The sequence below is a fragment of the Hermetia illucens genome, chromosome 6 (assembly GCF_905115235.1).
Source record: "Hermetia illucens chromosome 6, iHerIll2.2.curated.20191125, whole genome shotgun sequence".
NCBI classification, from domain to species: domain Eukaryota; kingdom Metazoa; phylum Arthropoda; class Insecta; order Diptera; family Stratiomyidae; genus Hermetia; species Hermetia illucens.
The window spans coordinates 49088113-49102249 of record NC_051854.1 but is presented as its reverse complement, the minus strand read 5'-3'; the positions used below and the strand labels follow the sequence as shown (position 1 = coordinate 49102249).

Below are 14137 nucleotides of genomic sequence, written 5' to 3'. Positions count from 1 at the left end.
AAGTAACGACTTCTTTAATGGACCAATTCTCAGAAACTACCCAACCAAAAAATCTGAAAAAAATAATAAAGCTGCCTCTATACGGTATCTATCCCTCAAAATTTCTTCATAACGATATCTGCTCAAATTAAGTTAATTCAAGGTCTCACTGCCCTCAAGGCAGAGGTGAGGCAGCGTCTGATGAGTTGCCTCTGCCCTGGACGAAGTCAGCCAACTTTTTCTTTTTTTTGGAAAACTGTTTTTTGATGTTTAATCCAAAAAAGAGAAATCCGTGGACTACAAAAGAGGAAAAAAGTTGCTTCCCTCACCAAGTGGGTGCGGACTCAGGACTCCCAGCGTCCTCAACAAATAATTATAGCATGTTACTATGTTTTTTATGAAATTGACTAGAAACCCTCCTTAAATTTATCCCGGAGTTTGCAGTTTCCACACCAAAGTCAAATAGGGTAACGAAGTAGACTACATGGTCTTTCCCCTATAAATGCAGAGCTGAAATACGCTAAACAAGTTACTGGATTGGGAGATATAATTGACAGCTTATTGAGGGTGATCTTTGTGGGCGAAGATCCCATAATTTTAGAGCAAATTATCCCTGGGGCTAGTGTTTTAAAGATTTCCACCTCTAAAAAAAAAAAACAACACACAAAAATTATATTTTTTCGTTAAAATTGGTAGAATATATAAAACTTAGTTCCATGTTTTGGCCCTATAGGCAAGCTCCTAAAATGACGGGCACTTGGAAGGGCCGGCATGCCAATATGTAGGGTTTATTTGCAACTAAAATATTGAGAGTTTGTATGCCAGCAGCTCAGCCCTCCTAAAGCCTGCCATCCCCGAACAGTTCGATCTGTCAGTTAAGCATTTGACTGGCGGCCGTAAAGTGGATAAGATGCAATTAGTCTGTCAGTTTTGACTGTTCAGGGGACCGAACGAAAAATGATTTGGCCAGACGTGTTTGTTTAAGCTATGAGCGAGGGTTTCATGGTTGTTTAGGTTATGAGCTCACACACAGAAATATCTCAAATTCTCGCCTGGAGGCCTTTCACTTCCAGAGTTGAACTAGTGATATTGGGGCTCGCCGATACAAGATGGTACTTTCGGTTCAACCAACGGCCGGGTGTATTGCGGACTCTTTCGGCGAAACTGACAGGCCGAACTGAACGTACGCGACTGTAGCATGTACAATTCCTTCATGCTTTGGAGCCCAATGTAGGACTTTTCATGGTGGAGGACAGAACTTACCTCGACACTGCCATATTGGACATTTTCTCAAAGTAGTGACGGGAGGGCATGCACCCTTACTATGAAGCAAGAAAAAATATCAGATTACAAAATGTCAAGTGTTTTAGGCATATATGCATGACATTATCCCACTTAAAATATGCCTTATATTCCGGGACTAGAGTAAAGCCCCACTGGCTCCATAAATAACGTACGCGTTTTGCACCACTTTTCACTTTTTACGAGCTAATTTTCAAAATTACTCAAATATTTCTTCTTCTGGCATATTTAATCACAAATCACGCCAAGCTGGCACATGCGCCAAACAAAATGAACAACAAAGCGTGGTTGTTTTCCAATCAAATGGCTTTATTTACGTCCAAACTTTCAGTCTTGGTGGAAAACACTCGCATGTTTTATTAAAACTCAATATTCATTTGCCATGAAAATTATTGCACGTTCACTTATAACTTATTCATTCCAATAAGTCGTAAAAAAGCCGGCAAATAATTTTGAAACTCATCCAACGTAATCTGCAAGGATCATAAAAGAAGCAATGACTTTCTGAGTATGCATGAGAATTAGATTGTTTTATTGGGACTCTATGCAACTGGGATGGTGGTAAAGCCTGGGGAGGAGTACGTATTCGGTATCTTTTTCAATTTCATGATTTCTTTGAAATATTTCAGAGAAGGGAACAATTAAGCAAATTAATTGACAATACCAGACATACTCAGTTGCTGGAATTTTGCCCTACTTAATGCTTCGGGGGGGCTTGCCTCACAAAAGCCTTTTTCGGAATATTTCTGCTCACCCACGAAATGAAATTAAAACAGGAGCGAAATGAATGGAGTTCAGTTCGAGTGAAACACCTCCATGTACGTGCACAGGTACTTGAGGGTAGTACTACAGCTTTGGGACAGCTTTGGGCGAATTCCAAAGTAGTTCCATTGAAGTAGATTACATTGCGCTGGTTGGAATTCTGTTGGCTAAACTAGAAGCGGAGTTGATGGTGCGAGTAGGAACGGGTCCATATTGGGGAGAGTCAATAATCTTTTAGCAGAATACCAGGTACCCACAGACCATTAATTCCAGCTTATTTTGCTGAAATAAAATCCAGTCTATAAGCATATTCTTAAGGATTCAAAACCCAATTTTCGTGCAAGGACACGATGGTTTATACCTCTAAGTAAAAACCGCGACTATATTTAGGTGATACGTCGGCTCCAAAAGCTTGCATTTAAATTACCAATGGAAGCGGTCTGGAGATTGTTCAACCACAGTGTCACCCGAACTGGTTGTTGGATGTATCTGGTTTGCGCGGAACCCCCTTTCAGCCTTTATGAGCGTCAGAATATATAGGGAACCAATATAGACTGGAATCACTATCACGTTGGCATCACTGCTCCGGGCTACAATAATAACACCACCTTGAATCGACTCTCATAATCAGGTGAGAGTCAACACTGAAGCCATCCATAACCAGGTACACCGGGCTACCTGTAAGGGGGAAATGAATACCGCAGCAACCGCAATAACTAACAGATGCTCTCGAGCTAAAGTGTCAACAAAAGATCTTCACAACCATCTGAAACCATTGGTACGGCCACAAACATATTTGACTCCAGTCGCAGTCGAGACGACTGGTACGTTAATGGTTGTAAGAAGTCACAAAGAACGAGTCACGCGACGAGATTCGCCACAAAGTCCGCCGAGGAGAGAAACAACTTCACAAACAAAAAAGGGAAGCCTGGAGGAACCAACAGATGTTCTAACATCAATCAATCGGCGCGATGAATTGTCATCTCGCTGCTCACTCTGTCGAAACAAAGAGAGAAATGTGATTTAGGACCCTATGGGTATAATTGACAGATTGGCCAGAATATCGAGGAAATGTGTATTTCGTCGGCTTAGTAACGAGCGAATAACAACAACACCGAGAATCCCCTCTGACAATGAGGTGAGAGCTAACCGCAACACAACCCTCCGCGACACCTATAAGAGGGAAATGGATGCCGCAATAACCGCAGTTAACAGACGACCTGGAGATGAAGCATCCAAAAATGATCTTCACAAGCACCTGAAGAACATTATTATTGGTACGGCATAAACATGCTTGGCCCCAGCCGCAAAAGGAGTCGGAACGGCTGGTTTGACGATGAATGTAAGCTAGCAATGGAACGGAAGAATGTCCCATACCGAGAAATGTTGCATTCTCAAAGAACGCAGGCACGCGCAGAGACTTATCACGAAATCCGTCGAGCGGAGAAGCGATTTCACAGACGGAAAAGGAAGCCTGGGAGAACCAACAAGTCTGTGAACTAGAAAAGTACAGCGAACAACCGCACCAGGCGCGGAAGTTTTACCAACAAGTCAGCAGGATGAAGCCTAATACACCTCGACGCTGATCCTGCCCAGACAAAGAGGGAAATCTGATTTGCGACAGAATGGGCATATTGGAGCGATGGGTTGAGTACTTTGATGAGCTACTGAACAACCAGAACATCAGCGAATTGGAGGTCCCGCCAACTGAATACGACGGACAAATACTGCTACCACCAAATTTAGGAGAAACAGTCCGTGCAATTCATCGGCTAAAAAATCATAACTCGCCAGGAGCCGGTGGAATTACAGCCGAATTGGTTAAATATCGAGGCGACGAGTTACACCAAGTGGTTCATCAACTTGTGCTCAAGGTATGGGACAGCGAATCAATGCCTGACGATTGGCAACGAGGCATTATCTGTCTCATACATAAAAAGGGGGATATCACACAGTGCAGCAATTATAGAGGTATCACGTTGCTATAAGATATTCTCCGCTATCTTGCTAGGCCAGATAGCCCCAGACGCCCAGAACATCAGGCGCCCATACCAAAGAGGCTTTACTCCAGACAAATCAGCAACAGATCAGATTTTCTCTGTGCGGGAAGCGATGGAAAAACTGTTGGAATATGGACATCAAATGCATCAGCTCTTCATCGACTTTAAAGCCGCCTATGATAGCATAGCCAGGGTAAAACTGTATACGGTCATGAGAGATTTCGGTATCCCGACGAAATTAATAAGGCTCACTAGGCAGACCCTGACCAATGTGCGAGGCCAGATAAAAGTAGCAGGATCACTCTCAAGACCATTCGACATCAACAACGGTCTACGACAAGGGGATGCCCTATCATGCGTCCTCTTTTACCTGGTCCTTGAGAAAGTGATCCGTGATGCTGAGGTAAATGCGAGAGGTACGATCATATTTAAGTTGACCCAACTACTGGCCTATGCTGACGATATCAACATCATGGGAAGAACCACCCGAGACGTACAAACTGCCTTGGGCTGCACATCAATGAAGGCAAGACAAAATATATGGTGGCAACGTCAGCACCGAAAACCAACCAATCAACAACATCGAACCGCACTGGTCATAACGGGAAGAATAAGGATAGGAGAATACAACTTTGAGACCGTTGATAATTTCTCCTATCTAGGGTCGAAAATCACAACCGATAACAGCTACGATGATGAAATCCGCGCACGGTTGTTGTCAGCCAACAGAGCCTATTTCAGCTTACAAAAACTGTTCCGCGGGAAACGTCTCATCATAGGATCAAAGCTCTTACTGTACAAGACAATGATCTTGCCAGTCCTCATGTAATCCTCGGAGACTTAGGTTCTTAGCAAGAAAAACTACGAACTCTTAGCCGCATTCGAGAGAAGAATCCTCCGAGGAATTTTTGGAACCCTACATGAGGATGGACGATTCCGTAGCCTACACAACGATGAAATCTATGAGCGATACCATGACCGTCCGGTTATGGATAAAATCCGGCTCAATAGGTTACGGTGGGCGCGTCACTTAATCCGTATGGATGAGAATGATCCAGCCCGAAAAATGTATCTATGGTAGAAAAAGAAGATAAGGCAGGGCCTGCCTAAGATGGAGCGATGGCGTAGGTCAGGACGCCAGACAGCTTTTAGGGATATCGAATTGGTGGACCTCGGCGCAAAACCGGGATGTCAGGAATTCCTTATTAAAGCAGGCCTAGACCGGATACCGGTTGTTGCGCCGTTGATGATGATGATGAGTATTTGAGTAGTATTTTCACTTTTTCCTCAAAAGGGGGTTGTCGCACATCTAGTAGGCTATTGGTAGCATCTCCAATTTAGATGCCCGAGCTGGTCGGGACAACGGGGGGATTTCAATAAAAGACAGGTCTGATAGTTATACTACAATGCGTCTTATAAGTTAAGCTTGCTTGGTAGGTATGGTAAATCTGAAAAAAATGTAAGTCAGATGGACAAGTCCATTCCGTATAATGCAGAATAGACTTTTGAAAACTTTTCTCCCGTAGCACCTTCAACCAGAACTGATTTGGCGAGATATGCATTATTTATTATCTCGAAGTACTGTCAAAATTGTTAGAGCCCTTTGGCTACAACTGCTTATATCCTTGTCAGTTGAAAGCCCAAACAAAGGAGGAGGGTTTGAGATAATGTACTTTGTACTATCCCCAGTAAAACAAAAATAAAATCGAGAGATCATTGAAAGACATAAATAAATATATTTTACTATGTTAAATCCTACCTGATCTCTTCTGCTGACAGATCCCGCGACAGGCCGGCCAAGAAAATACATCCAAAGTCGTTAGATACAAAATAATCGCGTTGAAAGATTTTAGGCCTCAGAGGAATGCTAGGGCGTTCACCTCAGCCAACGCGAGAGGACAGACCGGTCCTGTCAAGAAATGGGCAGCAGTTCTTGATACATCACGACATAAGTAAATTAGTTCGAGCAAAACACATACGTGTCTGCACGCTAAATATTGGCATCCGGCCTGGAAAGACGGAAGAGTTCGCAAGAGCCCGTTGGAAAAGGCGCATTGATATCTGTGCTCTACAATAAACACTATGATACGTTGCCAAAATAATAATAATAATCATTGGCCCAACAATCCATGTTGGATCACAGCCTCGAAGCGTGTTAGAGCACTTCATTCAAGACCGTAACGGCAATGTGGTCAGCATTGCGCTCGCCTGAGATTATTACCCTGATTTGACTCAGGTACTCATTCACAGCTGAGTCGGCTGGTATCTGACGTTAAATCACGATACAAATCCCACTGCCACCAGTGAGATTTGAACCGTGACCTTCCGTATGACAGCCTTGTGCTCTAGCCACTCAGCTATCCGGACAACACTGCTTCCCCTTTAAGGTGCACTATATCAGGAATCTGTTAGCACAGATCCAAATGTTTCGTTACCGAAGTATTACTGGAGTACTACGACCGTTGTGGCACTCGAATCTATCCTAAAACTAACATCTTCACTCCCCATTCATTTGGAAGAGAAATGGGGCGCACATAGCGTCGATACCATTGCGGGTGGAAAGCCGACCAATCATAGGGTAGTGTAGTCATCTGGAAATCCATTTTGCAAATTTCAAGCGGTTGGATCGACCGATCATATAACACTGCCTATAAACTTATCCATTCTGGTAAACCACGATTATTATTATTATTATTCTGGTAACCCACACTCTCCCTACGGTGTTGATATTGCCATCTTTGAGGATTTCCATGTTGCCGATAAAGGAAACGAACGCTTTGATGGCCAACTGATGAAGCTCACCATTACATCAACTTATCGCGCTATTCATTCCTCTACCGCATGCGCACCACAGACAGGCCGACCTGATGCCGAGAAAGATGTCTTCTGGTAAGTTCTCAATGCAAAGACCTATACTGTGCCTGTTGGAATCATGATGTTCATTTGAAGGTCCGTGAAAAGAAACGCCTCTACCATAAGTTTCTCGACAATAAAACGCTGGCCAATTGGCAAATTTACAAGAATGCTAACGGGGAAGCAAAGAATGGTGAGACAGTATCCACTTGTCAAAAACTGACACCAACGTACACATGATATAGAACACATGATATAGATAGACAAGGAAGGTACTTTGCTTACGATGTCCCACGATGGATAGATGGTGAGAATATTTCGAAAAGATTTCAACGGAAGAATTTGTTCACCTTCCAGCACCACAAGCACTTTAGTGCAATTTCATCTGTCAGCGCCACTGAATTTAAGGAAGCAATAAAACGTATGAAATCGGGAAACGCAACAGGATCTGATGATATCGCATATGAACTCTGCAAAGCGAAGAGCTCAGACCGCACCCTATAGCTTAGTGAATTATACAACCGGGTTATTCCGGAGGGTTATTCCATTTGACTGGCAAGAAAGCACCATCTTTTCAATATGGAAAAACAGAGGAAGTCTGATGGTCTGATCCGGTTACTGTTCCGTACCATGAAGATTTTTGAACGCATTCATGTTTGTCAAGAATGGCGCAACCACATGGAAAAACACCGCGAGAAGCATCGTCCTCTTAACATTGCATTTCTAGATATAGAGAAAGCATTTGGCAAAGTTCCGCGCGATCTTATTTGGTATGCACTACGGAAACGGCTTGAGCACTGCATTAAATTGCTCTACCTCGATGAGAAAAGTATAGTTCGAAGTGTGGCGTATCAAAACCGTTCCGTTTCTTTGTTGGTGTTCCTCAAGGAAGCGCCCTTCCACCACTCCTCTTTTTTCTTGCTATGGGCACTGTCACACCGGACATTGAAAGTCTAGCGCCCTATAGACTGCTTTATGCAGATGATGTTTTGCTAGCCTCTTAAAGCTAAAACGATCTCGAACAACTTATCCAAAAATGGAATAATCGCCTCATGCAACACGGTCACAGATTGAATCTGAATAATACAAATTTTTTTGTCGGCCGATCCCCAAAAAACAGGCACTATCACTGTCAGTGGCAGCGACCTGTTCAGAACTGAGCGATTTAAATATCTTTGATTAATGCTATCAGCCAATAGAGCTGCGTTATGAGATTGCTTTACGCATTAACGCAACCTAGATGAAGTGGCGTTCCACAATTGGAGTTCTCTGTGATCGATGTATCAACGAACGTCGCGAATCTCAAATTAAACGTACTGTTGTCCGTCCTGTCGCTCTCTATGGTTCTGATTGTTGGTCGAATATTAAACTCAATGAACGGCGTCTTGCTGTAATGGAGATGAAAATGTTGCATTGGACTTGCGGTCTAACACACCCTGATCACATCCGAAATGAGGATATTCGGGGCCAATATGCGGTTGCATCAATCGTGGAAAAATCGCCAGAGAGGCATCTTCGAAGGTAGAGTCACGCCATTTGCGCTAACAAGAATTCACTTGCGAAGATTGGTCTGAACATAAAAGTACTTGGTAAGTGACTAAAAGGCCGTCCGAAACAACCGTGGTTTGATACACTGGATGGTGATTTGAAAGGTTCACGACTAAATCTAGACAAAGGCTAAAGAAAAAGAGGAGGAAGGGCTCATTTTTAATTAATCTCATGTTATACACTTTAGGTAAACATAAACTACTTCGTTTTGAGCATTCTTTAAGGAAACCGCAACCTACCTCAAATATCAATCGATAAATAACCCTGGATAAAGTCTTGCCCCATTCTAACCATTAGAAATTTTAATTTCCATAGACCGATTCGGCATATGAGGCCAGCTGTCCGGCCAAGACAGTCAAGTCATCAAGGGATGTACCATGGTGGACCAAGAACCTAGCCAGAATGAGAATAGAGGTACGAAAACTCTTTGACCGGGCAAAACAAACCGGGGACTGGCGGAGGTATAAAAATGCACTGACTGCGTATAGCAACGCGATCAGGGAAGCGAAACGGAACAGCTTTAGGGAATTCTGTGAAGGAATTGAACAGATCACAGAAGCAACCAGGCTGTACAAGGCTGTAGCCAAAGACGGAGGATATCCTCTTCTGCTTGAAAAAGGAAGATGGGACATTTACCGAGAATGAGGAGGACAGGGTACACCTGCTTCTCAGAACTCATTTCCCGGGGTCTTACCCCTCAGTGGCAGGCGACAACAATCTGCCTGACACCCCAGCAACGAATAAAAGGGGAAGGAAAGAGAGTTGGAAACTAGCAAAAGAGGTATGCTCAGAAGCTAGGCTAACATGGGCGGTGGGAACTTTTAAACCAATGAAATCTCCCGGAGTAGATGGCATTTTCCCAGCACTTATCCAGAGAGGCCTAGGAATTATCTTAGAGTCTCTTCTGAGGGTGGTAAGGGGGAGCATAGCATTGGGTTACATACCAAGGGCATGGAGACGGGCAAAAGTGGTCTTTATTCCGAAAGCAGGTAAAAAGGATCCTTTTCACCCTAAATCTTTCAGACCAATCTGCCTAACATCGTTTGTACTCAAAACGGTGGAGAAGGTCATAGACAACTATATTAGAACTAACGTTCTAAAGCGTAATCCCCTACATCACTGTCAACACGCTTACCGCGCAGGACGGTCAACTGAAACTGCTCTGTATCAGCTGACAGAGGTACTACGGGACGGCATAGAAACAAAAGAAATTGCGCTGTGCGCGTTTTTGGATATCGAAAGAGCATTCGACAACACATCGCACACAGAGATACAGGATGCCCTGAGCCGCAAAGGAGTGGGAAACACCCTGGCACTCTGGATGGGCAAAATGCTAAAAAGCAGACAAATAGAGGTACAAACAGGTACAAATTCTATTATCATGAACACCACTCAAGGCTGTCCACAGGGTGGAGTACTATCGCCGCTGATGTGGAGTATGGTAGTGGATGAACTCCTGGACGTGTTAACTAATACTGGAATACAAGTCCAGGGCTCCGCGGACGACATTGTTTTAATCTGTAGGGGCAAATATGAAGATACCCTATGTGATAGAATCCAAACTGGATTAAGGGTTACTAGTGCCTAGTGCAGGAAGGTGGGACTGCGGATCAACCGAACCAAAACCACCATCGTACCATTCACTAAGAGGCGTAAGCTGGATCACCTGAGAGCCACAACATTACATGATATGGAGGTGAAACGAGAAACAGAAGTCAAATATTTGGGAATTACGCTAGACTAAAAATTACTCTCGAAGACACATGTCGGAAAGCCACGAGGGCTCTGATGACTTGCAGATCCATAGCAGGAAAAAAATGGGGTTGCAGCCCGAAGATACTACTTTGGATATATACTGCAATAGTAAGGCCAATGATTACCTATGGAGCGGTAATCTGGGCAGAAATAACCGAACTCAACACACAAGGCAGGGAATTACATAAGCTCCAAAGGCTGGCTTGAGTGTGTATCAGTGGGGCAATGAGGACATGCCCACCGCATCCCTGGTCCAAGGAAAATGTACTTTGAGCCAATGAGCAGGTGCACTAGCATATTCCAGACGGAAATATACTATATACTATACTATATACTATATACTATATATATACTATATATATATATATAATCTGCAAAGGAACTACAGGGGGCAGAACATAGCTATTCCCACCGATAGCCAAGCAGCGATCAAGGCATTTAGGTCCAACCAGGTGAACTCTAAACTGGTATGGGAATGCCTTGAGAGACTGAATACACTCGGCTCGTCCAATAAGGTCTGGATACTTTGGGTTCCAGGCCATGCTGGGTTTGAAGGCAACGAGCCAGCGGATAAACTAGCCAAAAAGGGAGCAGCGATGCCTTTACACGGACCAGAACCCTTCTGTGGAATCGGAAACGGCTTCATGGCTATGAATCTAAGAAACGAAGAGAAACGGTTGGGGGAACTATGTTGGGCGGGCCTACCAGGGATGGAGCAGTCCAGGGTGCTTATTGGGGATACGAACCCTTGCGTACAAAGGATTGCTTAAACCTCACCAAAAAGAACCTCCGAATCATAGTGGGAATTCTCATTGGTCATTGTCGGCTGAACGATCACCTGCCTGCAGGTTTTGTGAGGAGGAGGACGAAACCTCTATACACGTCCTGGGGCAGTGTCCGGCACTTGTGCAAAGTAGGTCGAGACATCTGGGAGAACACTTAATACCAGATACAAAGCTGAAAGATCTGGAAGTAGGGAACATACTAAAGTTCCTAACGGTTACAGGCCTGCTTGAGATACTATGATCAATAGGTACACTATAACCAGTAAAAAGGCACAATAGTTCTTCAAGGATGCGGTGCGATTTTCCCTTAACAGAATAATAATAATCGGTAAAAATTCAAATATAGCTCTTGTTTTCACCCCAGTTCAAACACAGCTTGACCCCTGATTCAGTAATGTTTCCACGATTTTGATGTTTTCAGAAAATGTCCTACCTAATAGTGAATGAATAACAGAAAAGCTGAGGCAAAAAGATATCCTTTGTAAATAAAATCTTAATAGCGAAGATACTGCAGCGTTCAACCCTTAGCGATGATTCTTATCTACTTTATCTTCTTATGAATGAGAGACGAGACCTGAGCTTTGTATTCGTAAGTTATTTGGAGAGCCATCAACAACCGGTCGAATTATCCCCAGTTTCATCCAATAGAATACAAAGAACATGCGTCTCCAGTCGCCTTAGAAAGAATAAAGGACCTTCTGTAGATAATACGACTGTAACAAATAAATTTATTCAAATTTCATGGAGGTAGAATTAACCTTCCCAACCCGCAAAGGGTTTTCCATTGTGACTGCCTTACTAAAAACCAGCAAGGATGACAGTATATTTTGCTTAAGTAAACTTTAAACTTTTGAAAGGACTCAAACTCACTATTCCGACGGAAAAATCTCCAAAAGATTCCAAAGTACTAATTAATTTTCCTTTGTTAATTATGCACATACACATTGCCTGCAGTTATTTTCCTTCATTCCGACGAGCAGTTCAACCGACTTTACCAACCGAATAAGCGAGAAAAAACAATTAATTCCGAAAATATGTATATATCCTCGGCAGGCAATTTCAATAGCGCCACCCTCCTAACTGCACCCAAAAAGGAAAACAAAAAAGAATTTTACCCGAGCCAACAGGACCTACGCCGACTTGAGACGCCAACTGATGATAAGAACAAATTTCCCTTCATATCTGCCGCAGGGGAAAGGATATGGTTGCAAATTCAAAATGAACAGAAAAAGGACTCGTTTCAGTTTTTTTTTTCGTCTTTTTGAGGAGGCCCATAAGAACGAGGAATGAATACAGTTCAATGAATAAATATCCACCGAACAGGACTCGTAGACAACTTTCACCCAGAAGGACTAAAAGTTATTTTCAGGAATGAAATTTATCTCTGAGAGGATACAAACCATGACCATTTATATAAAAAAAATGTGGGAAATACATTCAGAGCTAAATAGAATTCTTTACATACCCACACTCGACGTTGGAGCACCGAAGATGAAGCTTGGCTTCTGTCGTTATCCTTGCTCGAAAAAAGTGACTCGTCTTCGGAGAAATGACTCTATTTCATTGATGGAGCACACACAGCTTACGTACAGCTGACTGACTCAGACGGATATATACATATATACATACACTCCCAATGATGAGGGTTCTCGGCGAGGATAGAGACGTCCTTTGTACATTATTGCCAAACGCGAGACCACGGCACAATCACATTCACACTATGGGATACACAACTCCTTTTCTTGGGCAACTACACTATGAGCACTCTGACTGGAATATATATTTCGGATATTGCCACTTTCCCAATACGGCACTGCACTACGGATCGTAAATGAAGGAATCACCGCCACCCTCGGATGCTTATTTTTAGCGACCCTATTTCGTTAGGTAGAACACACCTTAAAGGACAGCCGCCGGCACCGGAAGGACGACGTGTTCACTGTTGCCCCCAACTCGGTTTTCTATCTATCACTGCTACTTTCACTCCGTCCTCGTCCTTGTGCCCTTCCTCCTCGAGCAATCAACTTTTCTTAACCTTTTAACCTATGGCGAAATCGGTTTCCGTTACTTTCCTGGGACCGGTAGTGTGACACTCCGCACAGGAGTCAGTGTCTCAGGAAAGTCTATGAATTCGCAACCAGCAAGAAGCAGCGAACCTATCCCGGAGCTACTCCTAGATCAGGCAAAAGGACCTCGGACCACCAGCAAACCGAACCGAACTCGGTATTATCAGGATTTTGCAACTTTGTTTGTCAGCACTTTTTCTTGGAGGTTTTATTGTTTTCAGGTGGTTGGGGTTGTCTTCGCGCGCGTAATTCTTCCTGTTTCCGCCCCGCACAACTAGTTTTTAGCGACTCGGAAAACTGACTGAAGCGAACGTTCGGAAAACTTTCGCGATTCAGGAAAATTTTTTGGCTTTGAGAGAGTTCGCCTTGCGGAAGGTAAGGCATGCGAAAAAAGCTTTTCCCACATATTTTCGAAATTTCCACATTTGTAAGTTAAGCGATGTAAGTGCGTGCACAGTATGGAGAGCGAACACGAGAGAATCCTTGAAGCGGGCTTCCCTCCAAGGAATGCAGAAAGGGTGGGAAAAGTTCGCTGATTGCCGCCTTTACGGATTGACATGACTTTCCTCCACTGAAAGCTTTTCTGTAGCGGCATAAGGTTTGCAGGGATTACTTTATGTAGTCCATTGTGTACAGATGAGAGTATGTACTTCGAGTTTCGCATCTGCGCACCGTCCCTGTAATCACATATGATTTTACAATGTTCAGCTCAGCTGTGAGCCACAAAGGCTATTTTTGCACGTACTTTGCCGCGATGCTGCCAAGTCTGGGAAACATTCATTTTCGAATTTCGTAATCCGCAATTACAAGAAAACTCTTTCGAAATTTAGCTGGATAGAATTCCATAGGGTACGTGCGCTTAAAGGGGTCAAATCAGCAATACACAAGCCATTTCAAGATTTAAAAATCATTTTCCGCCATAGAAACACCAAATTACACCTTTGATTTGAGGTAGTGACCAGCTCAGGCCAGCTCAGAAGAGGGAAAATGACATTCTAAGTGTTTCACTTTTGAAACGACAGAAGCTCCAGAGGTTGTCTAAAAAGGGCCTCAAAATACTAAGGTACCTTTCCCGTTTTAATCCCTG

The 14137-nt window shown here is 43.5% G+C and overlaps 1 protein-coding gene across 3 annotated transcripts in view; it reads right to left on the bottom strand.

Annotated features, from left to right (window-relative positions):
- LOC119660349 overlaps positions 1–13330 on the bottom strand; it is a 585741-nt gene extending 572411 nt beyond the window's left edge. For all 3 annotated transcript variants that reach the window (XM_038068845.1, XM_038068843.1, XM_038068844.1), the window contains exon 1: positions 12450–13330. The gene's annotated coding sequence lies outside the window, so the exon portion shown is untranslated. The remainder of the gene's footprint in view (positions 1–12449) is intronic.
- Positions 13331–14137: the final 807 nt, after the last annotated feature.